The sequence below is a fragment of the Electrophorus electricus genome, chromosome 12 (assembly GCF_013358815.1).
Source record: "Electrophorus electricus isolate fEleEle1 chromosome 12, fEleEle1.pri, whole genome shotgun sequence".
Classification (NCBI taxonomy): Eukaryota; Metazoa; Chordata; class Actinopteri; order Gymnotiformes; family Gymnotidae; genus Electrophorus; species Electrophorus electricus.
The window spans coordinates 11,786,764-11,797,670 of record NC_049546.1 but is presented as its reverse complement, the minus strand read 5'-3'; the positions used below and the strand labels follow the sequence as shown (position 1 = coordinate 11,797,670).

General features: G+C 42.2%; 1 pseudogene; it reads right to left on the bottom strand.

The window, feature by feature from the left end:
• Positions 1–8,775: 8,775 nt before the first annotated feature.
• LOC113590374 lies at positions 8,776–10,620 on the bottom strand (annotated as a pseudogene).
• Between the last annotated feature and the right edge of the window lie 287 nt (positions 10,621–10,907).

Sequence of the window (10,907 nt, the reverse complement as noted above, 5' to 3'; positions counted from 1 at the left end):
GGTAGACATTATATGTGAGTGCCACTTTTTTTCATCTGTGTTTTAGGTTAATAAACGTCCTACACCATCAAGAGGGTCTGTGCGTCCTGCCCCGTGCCCTGCAGCACTCAGGCCTACAGCGTTGCAATTGGACTTGATAACAGTGCCTGAAGATGAGAATTGACCTTGGTATTACACTGGCATGAAAGACTAAATGGCCCTGACTCACAGGAATATGACATTGTACCAAATATCCACTACGCCCTGTTGCAGTGTAGTAGTGGTCTTACTACCCTGGATTCAGACTTTCAGGCAGATACTGCACTGCTCATTTTCAGAGGTGAAGGTTTAAGAGAAAGTAAAATTATTAACCTGGTTTTAACTTGTCAGTGCAAGTTGGTTTTTTGTGGAAAACTTTAATTATGTCCTATAGGGACTTCCATCTGTCAGTTCACAATATCATTAAATGTACTTGCATCACACAGCTACAAAAAAAATCTAATTTGGGCAGTCATAAATTACTAGGTGACAGATATTATAAAACAGAAGATAATTTGTCTTTTCCTGTCTATGTAGGTGAGTTGGTCTGCATGTGAGCAACTGTTCAGTTTTCCTTCCTGTCTCTGTTTAATACATGCTGTCAACAACAACAACATGTTCTTCTTTTCTCAAGGCTTTAAAGTTTAGTTTTTCATGATTTGTGTTTGAGTGACTTCGAGTCTATGAAATTAATATTCTTCAAGAATAAGCCCATGACACATATATGTGTAACGTGGGGAAGGTCGAGGGCGAACATACCTGCAAGGTACCACTGCCTCGGATGTGAGAGCAGGCAGAATTCAAAGCAGGGAAGCCATAACGAAAATGATAGACAGGACTGTGTAAATGAATGACAAGTTTAATAACAACAGGAACACCAGGAGAACACAATACAGAACCAAATCCAGGAACAAACAAAAGGAGAATAGGCTAATAAGGGTGAGGATGAGCACTAGATAAAGAAGGTAATTAAATATTAAGGGAAGACATAGGGGAAAACAACGAAGCATGAAACTAAGACAGGGTAACTAAAAACACAAGGAAGAGGAGTACATAGAACTGGGCTACTTAAGCTAACGAGGTAAACAATAACCAAGACTAAAATACAGGAAACAGATTTAAAAGGAAAACCAAGGAATCCTGAAAAAAATGGAAGGAAACCCCATATTGTTTATTGTGTATTTGTTTATTATTGTTGTACTGACTATCAATGCTCTACTTCCCAGAACTCTTTTCGAAATTCGTGCCAGTTTTCTTGCTGGTACGGCCAGTCTCTCACCAAGGCGAGTAACCAGATGACTGCTAGGATTGAGAGACATTGTCACTGACCTGTCCGTGATTAGGAGGAGAGACTAGACTGGGACCTTTGGGAAGGTTTTTGACTGAGAGATAGCAGGAGAGAGTGGAAATTTTCCCCTGAAGTTTCATTTGTTGGAGACTTAATATACACTGTATATAGGCCCAAACTAACTTTTTCCCATTTTTTTCTTTCAAGTCTAACAGTGTTTGTTAGCATAAAAGTATATTCTCTCTGCAGTAGGCATTGTCTGTTTGTTTCGGTTCTGTGAAGAGAGTTATCCATATTCAATTGAAAAGCTAGCTACAGCTCCAGGCTATACCACTGAACTGGCTACTTCTCAGCAAAGAGGACTAAATTCTCCACGCTGCTGCTCATGTGGATAGAGAAGGAGGACTAGAGTCTTAACAAAGATCATCACACTTGTGTTGTGCGAGTAGCTGCTCGTTGCAGTCACTATGGCTCATCTCTATACGTGTCAGGGACTCGTGAGTATCAGACCAACCAGCTCCATGTGTCTCAAAAACTTCTCCCGCATTCTACAAATGTGCACCAACATTTTGGGCCCCAGCGAGTTCTAACACAGACGCTTGTGAACATCCACACACTAAATTGGACATAGCTAAACTCTGGTTCATGTTCATATTAATTATAGTAACCATTTATTATTGATTGTTTGTTATGTTTGCTAATGTCCGTGTTTACTCATATATATGCATTTTTGTTTAATTAAAAGTGCCATTTGGGGTTTACTAACATGTGAATCATTTGGGTCACTCAGCACAAGGGGTTTAAAAGGCTTTATTGGTATCAACATATTTGACGTAAACCCATTTTTGGAGGCACTGCGCTAACTTACATTTAACTAACCCAAAATTTCTGAGATGTGCTCCCCCTAAATTATCATTTTATTAGGGCGCCTTTAGGGAGGGGTTATATTTTTGGAGGCACCGCATGGGATTTATTGATTTATTTTCCTAATCTCCTGTATGCCAAATATCCTTGTTGATGTACAGAGTTAGCAGTATGGACCTGAGTCAAGCTGTTGAGTGGAGTAGGCAAGAGAATATTAACCCTGCAAATTCCATTGTGCTGGGCAAGGTTCTCATTGATGTAGCAGATGACATTATTGAAAGTGTGTTGGGAACAGTCAAAATGTTTGGGCGGCGCCGGATACAAGGTTGTCCTGGAGACTCCACAAGTAGACAAGTATTTATTCTACTGGAGAGCAGCATGGTGTTGGAGCACCATGAGGTTGGCATTGAAGGAGAGGTGGGGCCCTGGCCTCTGCATTTAGTGAGTGGTCTAGTGGGGGATTCCAGCTCTGGAGATGATGTTTTCCGTGCCAAGCTGTCTATGCTACTACAGCAGGAGGGAAAACCTATGCAAGATGTCCTTGCCATGGCTAGAGCTAATCAACCCCCTAAAGCCAACCTTAGTGTAAATCTAGTGAAGACCACACCTGTGAACCAGTTTGCCAATGGCAAAGTACCTACCAATGGGCTTAGTTACTGTAAATGAATGCTGTTTTTGGATGTTAGGCCAGTTCCCTCAGAAGAAGAGGAGTATGATGCCTGGATGGAACAGGGTACTCAAATGATCAGTGAGTGGCAGTGTAGTGAGGCTGCAAAAAAACAACGTATTATGAAGAGTCTAAGGGGACCAGCTGCTGATATTATTAGATTTCTGAAGGTTAGCAACCCTTTGGCTACTGCTACAGACTGTTTGGAGGCCCTTGATACTGCATATGGCACTACTGAGAGTGGGGCAGATTTAGTGGCTAAGTTAAGCCAAGATAAGGGTGAGAAGCTCTCTGTTTTCCTATGCGGGCTGAATAAACTTCATCAAGCACATCTGAAAGGGGGAGTTGAGGTTGAAGGTTTTAATAAAGCCCGTATAGGTCAGTTTGTTGAGGGGTGCCCTTACCGGTGATGGGGTGGCTCTTAGGCTCTGAATGACCCACACCCTACAAGATCCTCCTTCTTTTTCACAGCTGCTTAAAGAAATCAGAGAGGAAGAGGAATGGATCAAAGCCAGAAAGGGAGTGAGAGCTGCAGTTGCTACTGCTGCTGTATCTCAACCTGCTAAGATACGTAAATTAGACAGTTTAAAGAAAGAGGTAAAAGAACTGTCAACTAAAGTTGCTAAACTGTTAAACGTGGCTACTGTGAGGTCTTCACCTTGTGGGCTAGGGGAAGAAACTAGGACTGCAGGTCAAGTAGTACATAATGATGATGTATCAGAGAAAACAAAATCCAGACCCAACATAGCAGGTATTTTCTGTTACCGGTGTGGGAAGGTGCACACACCAGGAGAGAATGTAATGTTCCCGAGGACTTGAGAAATGTTAATTGGAAGCTGATTAACATGAACCGGCAGAACAAAAACGTCATGGGAGGTGCATGAAGGAACAGCACAGAGCTCCAACTGAGGCATTTTCCACCAAATGTTCATCTACAGTAGTGAGCACCACAAAGATTCCTGAGGGTTTAGTGGGGCGCACATCAGATGTACCAGTTCAGATAGAGGGGATTTATGCTAGGGCACTTTTAGATAGTGGTTCTCAGGTCACTATTTTGTATAGGAGCTTTTATGAAGCACATCTGAAACACTTGCCAATATGGCCAGTTGAGGACTTGGAAATATGGGGGTTGAGTTCTCTTAAGTATCCTTATGATGGGTATCTGTCGATTAAGCTTGGATTTACTGGGGGAATTGCAGAGGTCCAGGAAACAATAGACACATTGGCATTAGTGTGTCCCGATGCTGTTTCTGAGTTATGTGTAGCCCTGTTAGTGGGAACAAACACTCAGTGCGGAAGCTGTTTAATTCCTGCTGAACTCATGGTGGGGAACAATTTTTAAATACTTTAACTATACACCCCATGATCCGGAAACCTTATGAGTCTTTGAAAGTGACAGAAGCTCCCTTCAAGAACCAGAACAGAAAGAAACTGTCTGGTTTGTTCAGCATAAGTCCATCGCTGTGCAGCCAAGTCAAGTTCTTCGTGTTGCTGATGTGCCCAAGTTCCCTGTTAAACTTACCAACTCACTGTTGCTGATAGGTCAGCATCAAGAGGTATATTCCTCAGAGAAAGTACAAGTGAGACCTGAAGTTCATTCACCATCTGTCCTGTCCAAGAAGAGTGTAGTTGTCATTGTAAGGAATGTCTCCAGCAAGCCTGTAGTTCTGCGAAGGGGAATGCCACTTGCTAATATCTTTCCTGTCACCATGGTGCCACAGCTGGAAGCATGTCCAAACCCTAATATGACAAACACATTGTCTCCTGATGCATTTGATTTTGGAGACTCCGCAATGCCTGAGGAGGCCAAGCAACATTTCTGCGAGAAGATGATGGAGAGAGGGGAAGTATTTTCCCACCATGAGTGGGATGTGGGATGTTCTAAAAGTACTCTGCATGAAATCAGGTTGATGGACTCCAAACCCTTCAGAGAAAGATCTCATCACCTAGCTCTAGGAGGTATAGAGGATGTGCACAAACATCTTCGTGAACTTCAAGAGAATGGGATCATTTCTGGGTCAAGAAGTCTCTATGCATCCCCTATAGTGGTGGTGCGCAAGAAGTCTGGGAAAGTTAGGATGTGTGTGGTTTACCGGACACTCAACCAACAAACCATCCCCGACCAGTATACCATTCCAAGAATTGGGGATGCCCTCCACAGCTTGTTAGGAAGTAAATGGTTCACAGTCTTAGATCAGAGAAGTGGGCATTACCAAATTCCTATGAGTGAAGCTGATAAAGAAAAGATGGCTATTATTTGTCCTCTAGTCTTTTACCAATTTGAACGCATGCCTCATGGAATTTGTGGAGCCCCTGCAACCTTCCAGAGTGTCATGGAACAAACAGTTGGGGACATGAACTTTCTTGAGGTGTTGATAAATTTGGATAACTAAATTGTTTTTGGCAGAACTCTGGAGGAACACGAAGACAGACTTCTCAATGTTCTTGATCGGTTGAAAGAAGAGGGTCTTAATCTGTTGCTGGACAAATGTCAGTTTGGTAGGACCTCAGTTACCTATGTGAGTCACATTGTTTCACAAAATGGAGTGGCCACAGATCTGTCAAAGATAGAAGCTGTGTTGGCCTGGCCCAAGCCTCAAACACTGTCAGAGCTCAGATCCTTCCTGGGATTTTGCGGTTACTACCGGCATTTCATAAAGGATTTTTCCAGCATATGTCCTCCTCTAAATGAGTTACTTCAGTGCTATCCAAAAGCTGGCAGGTCCATTCAGAGAAAGACCTTCAAGGCTTCTGAGTTTTTTGGTTCCCGATGGACTGAGGAGTACAGTGTTGCTTTTGAAGAGCTAAAAAGCAGGCTGACCCAGGCTCCAGTGTTGGCTTTTGCTGATACACAGAAGCCCTATGTCTTGCATGTTGATGTTAGCCTGGATGGCTTAGGTGGTGTTCTGTATCAGGAGCATGACGACAAACTACGGCCTGTTGCATTTAACAGCTGAAGGCTTCCTCCATCTGAGAAAAAGTACCCAGCTCATAAACTGGAATTTTTGGCTTTAAAGTGGGCTGTAGTAGATAAATTACATGATTATCTTTATGGAGCCTCATTTGAGGTAAGGACTGACAACAATCCTTTGACTTACATTTTGACATCTGCAAAGCTTGATGCAACCAGTCACTGATGGTTGTCTGCTTTGTCAACATACAATTTCAGCCTGAAATATAGGCCTGGGCAGAGGAATATAGACGCAGACTCTTTGTCCAGTTGGCCCCGTGCATGTTCTTCCCCAGAGGGTGAATGGCAAGAAATTCCTGCTCCTGGGGTTAGGGCAATGTGTCAGGTACTGTCACATGATGGCTGGAGGATTGTGCGATCAGGTCACCTTATATATCAAATGGGGGCTCCTGTGTCTTCCATACCAAGGGCTTATTGTCAAGGTACTACAGTGGGAGCTGACCAGCTGCCAGTTTTCAGTTCACAAGACTGCACAAAGGAGTGACCTGTGTATTGGACATGTTTGGTCATCTCTTAATCAAAGAAAACCTGCTGCAAGTGTTGGGACTATACATCCAGACATCAGCTTTGAGGAGAGAATGGGAGAAATTGTCTCTTAACCCTTAAGGACTATTATGCCGAATAATTAAGCTCCTTGACCAGTGAATGAGACAACAACTAGTGCTTCCCAGGTAGTTTTGTGGTGTTGTATTAAAATCTTTGCATGATGACAGTGGACATCTTCGTTTTGATAACCTATGCCCTAGTACGAGACCGATTTTTCTGGCCACGCATAAAGCACGAGGTAGAGATCTATTGACAGACCTGTGATCATTGCATAAAGAGGAAAACCATGCTTCAATGAGCTGCTCCTTTATCCCATCTGAGTAGTTCTGGACCCATGGATCTTGTATGTATATATTTTCTTAGCATTGAGCCAGATTCTCAGAATGTGTTTAATGTCTTGGTGGTAACGGATCACTTTACAAGGTATGCGCAGGCGTTTCCCGCTAAGGATCAGAAAGCGGTGATGGTAGCCAGAACCCTGTGGGAAAAATATTTCATTCATTATGGTCTGCCGATGAGAATTCATTCTGATCAGGGAAGGGATTTTGAGAGTAAATCAATTCACGAGATGTTGAGCACGTTGGGGGAGAAGAAGTCCCAAACATCACCATATCGTCCACAGGGTGATCCCCAGCCAGAAAGGTTTAATTGCACCCTGCTGGATATGCTTGGTACTTTGAATGTTCAGTAAAAGTCTAAATGGAGCCAACTCACCTAGTGCCTGCTTATAATTACACACCCACTGAGGCTACTGGTTACTCCCCATATTATCTCTTATTTGGACGAGAAGCGAGACTGGCCATTGATGATTGTTTCGGTGTCTCTACTGATGATGCATCACCTACATTGTCTGAAATGTGTCAAGGATGAAACAGGAATTGGAAGAGGCCTATCACCTAGCACAGGCTACAGCTGCCAAAATCAACCAATACAACAAGGAGTGACATGATAAAGTGCAGTATTGCTGTCTGAGCTCAGGGGACCAAGTTCTCATTCGAAATCTTGGTGTTAAAGGGAAGCAGAAACTTGCTGACTGGTAGGGGGTCAACTGCTTATGTGTTGGAGAATAAATTGAGCTGCCTATGTATCACCTAAATCCCATACTTGGGACGGGGCCTGTGAAAGTAATGCACCATAATCATCTCTTGCCCATTGGACAGGAAGTTAAATCCTGAAGTGCACTCTGAGTCAGTAATTTCAGCAAGGACTCTTTGGTGGCAAAATGCTAAGAAAAAGAAAGCAGCTGCTGACCCAAAGGAATATGATTCATGTACTGAGTTGTTGCATGCAGCCCAGTGTATATCAGATAGTGACTCTGACTATGGGTGTTATGCTGAGGACCGTGGCCAGAGTTCTCAAAAAGTTGAAGAGGGTCAGGAGGAACCTGTAGTAGAGACTAATCACTTACCTGTTGAGAAGGTAGATGAGATCCTAGTGTATAAGACCCAGGAAGAGTTACCCAAAACAGCTATATTCTTTTCCGAAAGGGAAACGGATGAGAACCAAGGGGAACATAAGGTAGATAATCATCTAAATATGGAGGGTGCAGGAGAATCTGAAAGTCTCAGAAGGTCTGAGAGGAGTAAAAGGCCTGCTGAGTATCTAACCTTTGATAGTTTGGGTAGACCTAGAAGGGAGCCAGAATTAATAACTAACATGAGTGCTGTTGAAGTACCTTCAAGAGACAAGATTTGTTTTCCTTTATATTTTAATAGTCATCACGCATGGTGGTGTAATTGCCAAGCCTTATGTAGGACTTGTTCAGGTACACCGGCGTTATTGCATTGTCCAGTTGTTGTGAATTAAGCTCAGGATAATGTAACCCTTGTGTTTAATGCAAATGTTTGTTTTTGAGTTTGGTGAGTCCAGCATGGGGACTTGCTGAGATTTAGTGATGGGGGAGTGTAGGGATCCTGAAAAAAAGGGAAGGAAACTCCATATTGTTTATTGTGTATTTATTTATTATTGTTGTATGAGTGTTAAATACTCTACTTCCACGGAATTCTTTTTGAATTTCATGCCAGTTTTCTTGCTGGCATGGCCAGTCTCTCACCAAGGCAAGTAACCAGATGGCTGCTAGGATTGAGCGACGTTGTCGCTGACCTGTCTGTGATTAGGAGGAAGGACTAGACTGGGACCTTTGGGAAGGTTTTTGGCTGGAATGTTTGACAGCAAGAGATAGCGGAAGAGAGCGGAAATTTTCCCCTGAAGTTTCATTTGTTGGAGACTTAATACACATTGTATATAGGCCCAAACGGTAACTTTTTTCCCATTTTTTCTTTCAAGTCTAACAGTGTTTGTCAGTGTAAAAGTATATTCTCTCTGCAGTAGGCATTGTCTGTTTGTTTCAGTTCTGTGATGAGAGTTAGTCATATTCGGTTGAAAAGCTAGCTACAGCTCGAAGCTATAACACTGAACTGGCTACTTCTCAGCAAAGAGGACTGAATTCTCCACGCTGCTGCTCATGTGGATAGACAAGGAGGACCAGAGTCTTAACAAAGATCATCACACTTGTGTCGTGTGAGAAGCTGAGAGGAGACGTGAGTAGCTGCTCATTGCAGACACTACGGCTCATCTCTATACATGTCAGGGACTCGTATCAGACCAACCAGCTCCGTGTGTCTCAAACACTTCATCTGGCATTCTGTAAATGTGCACTAATGTTTTGGGCCCCAGCGAGTTGTAACACAGACACTTGTGTACATCCACGCGCTAAACTGGACATAGCTAAACTCCGGTTCGTGTTCGTATTAATTGTATTGTTTTGTTTGCTAATGTCTGTCTTTACTCATATATGTACATTTTTTTAAATTAAAAGTGTCATTTGGGATTTACTAACATGTGAATCATTCAGGATAGAAAGATAGAAAGCATGCAGGAACTAAATGAGAGCGATCACTAAAAAAGAGGAGAAAGGCGAGTGCAAACAGAGTGAGTAACTTAACTTGGACAAGTACAGCATAACCAGAAGCGAGCGAGGCAGAGTTAGAAAATGCCATAGACATAAACATAGACACGACAGGGAAACCATGGAAACAGGGATGCCAGGAGGGTGGCCATTCATGACAATATGTGCTTTTGAATTTTATAATCAGTTGATGGTGAGTAAATAATGGAACATAATTAAATGATAGACGAAGAATCAAGAAGAATAAACCTGACTATTATGTCTTTGTACTGAGATTCAAGGAACAATTTCCATGCTGAGACATGCCATACCAGGAAAATACTACATAGTATGTTTAAATTAAACTTATGGCATTGCTTGCAAAAAAATTGTCCTTAAACTATTTAAGGTTGTCACAAACTTGATATTAAAAGATAATTTTAAATGTTTATTCTTGTATGTCATTTTTAAAGAAATCCCTCCATAATGAATCTCTGCCAAGTTATTACTTGATATTGCCGCAGATGGTTTCCTTTTTAGAGCTTCTGTGTTAAGTCTGGAATTTTCTAGAAGAAACATTTGGGGGATGCATAAAAACAGCAAGACTGTTTTATATTCTTTGCAAAAATGTATTCAAGAGCCCATAGATGATTGCATTGAGGCTGCTATTGAAGAATGCCATGAAGTAGCTTGTGACAAATAGTCACTCTGGGATGCGGGGAGCCATTCTCACAAGCCTGACGGTCACAACCAACCCAATGAAGTTCAGAGGAGCTGAGCAAACAGCAAAGAACAAAAAAAAACAAAACAAAACAAAAAAAAACATAAAAATGGTCAAAAACTCATGCAAGTCACTGGGATTCACTTTCATCCAGGGTCCAGGCTTCACCTGATGCTTCATATGGATCACAAACACCCAGATTCCTATGTAGAAGAAGGAGATCATGAGGAGCTGTATAAGGAAATGGACCACCACTACAGATATTGTATAACACGAGCTAACTGTCTAAGTAAAGGTGCACAAGAAGATGTGGGCATCATACTGTAGGGAGTCCACAAAAAAAGTTTGGCACAATGTCGATGGCTTTGAGATCCCAGGTGAGACACAGGTAGAATCAGGTGTTCTTGAGGCTATAGAGTTGGTCATAATGGAGGATGTGGCAGATGTAGCAGTAGTGGTTGATTGCAATCGCCATGATGTTGAAGACTGAGCCAAGGCCCATGATGAAGCCACACACTCAACAGTGAAGATCTTCCTTGTCCAGTCATTGTGGAAGATCGCCAAGAGAACCAGGGGTAGGGACCACCCTGTCTACCACTGAAAGGCTAACAACAAAAATGTTACCTTCAAAGACAGGCAAACTTTGAGATTTATTCATTGTTGGGCAGCAAATTACCCATAACATCACAAGTCAAGCTCAGAAAAGACTGGGCATGCATCGTTTCCTTCTTTGAATTACAGTGGTGCACTTTCCTTATTATTCAGCTGTTTGACAGTATTATGGCCAGCACATCAATGCTCATATCAGCTTCTGTTATCATAAGTATGCAGGCATCAAACTATTTGTATTGCTAATATTATTTTCTGGTGTGTTGAATTCACATGCAACACACCAGTATCTAGTTGTTGTTGTTGTGTTTTTTTTGTTTGTTTGTTTGTTTTTTG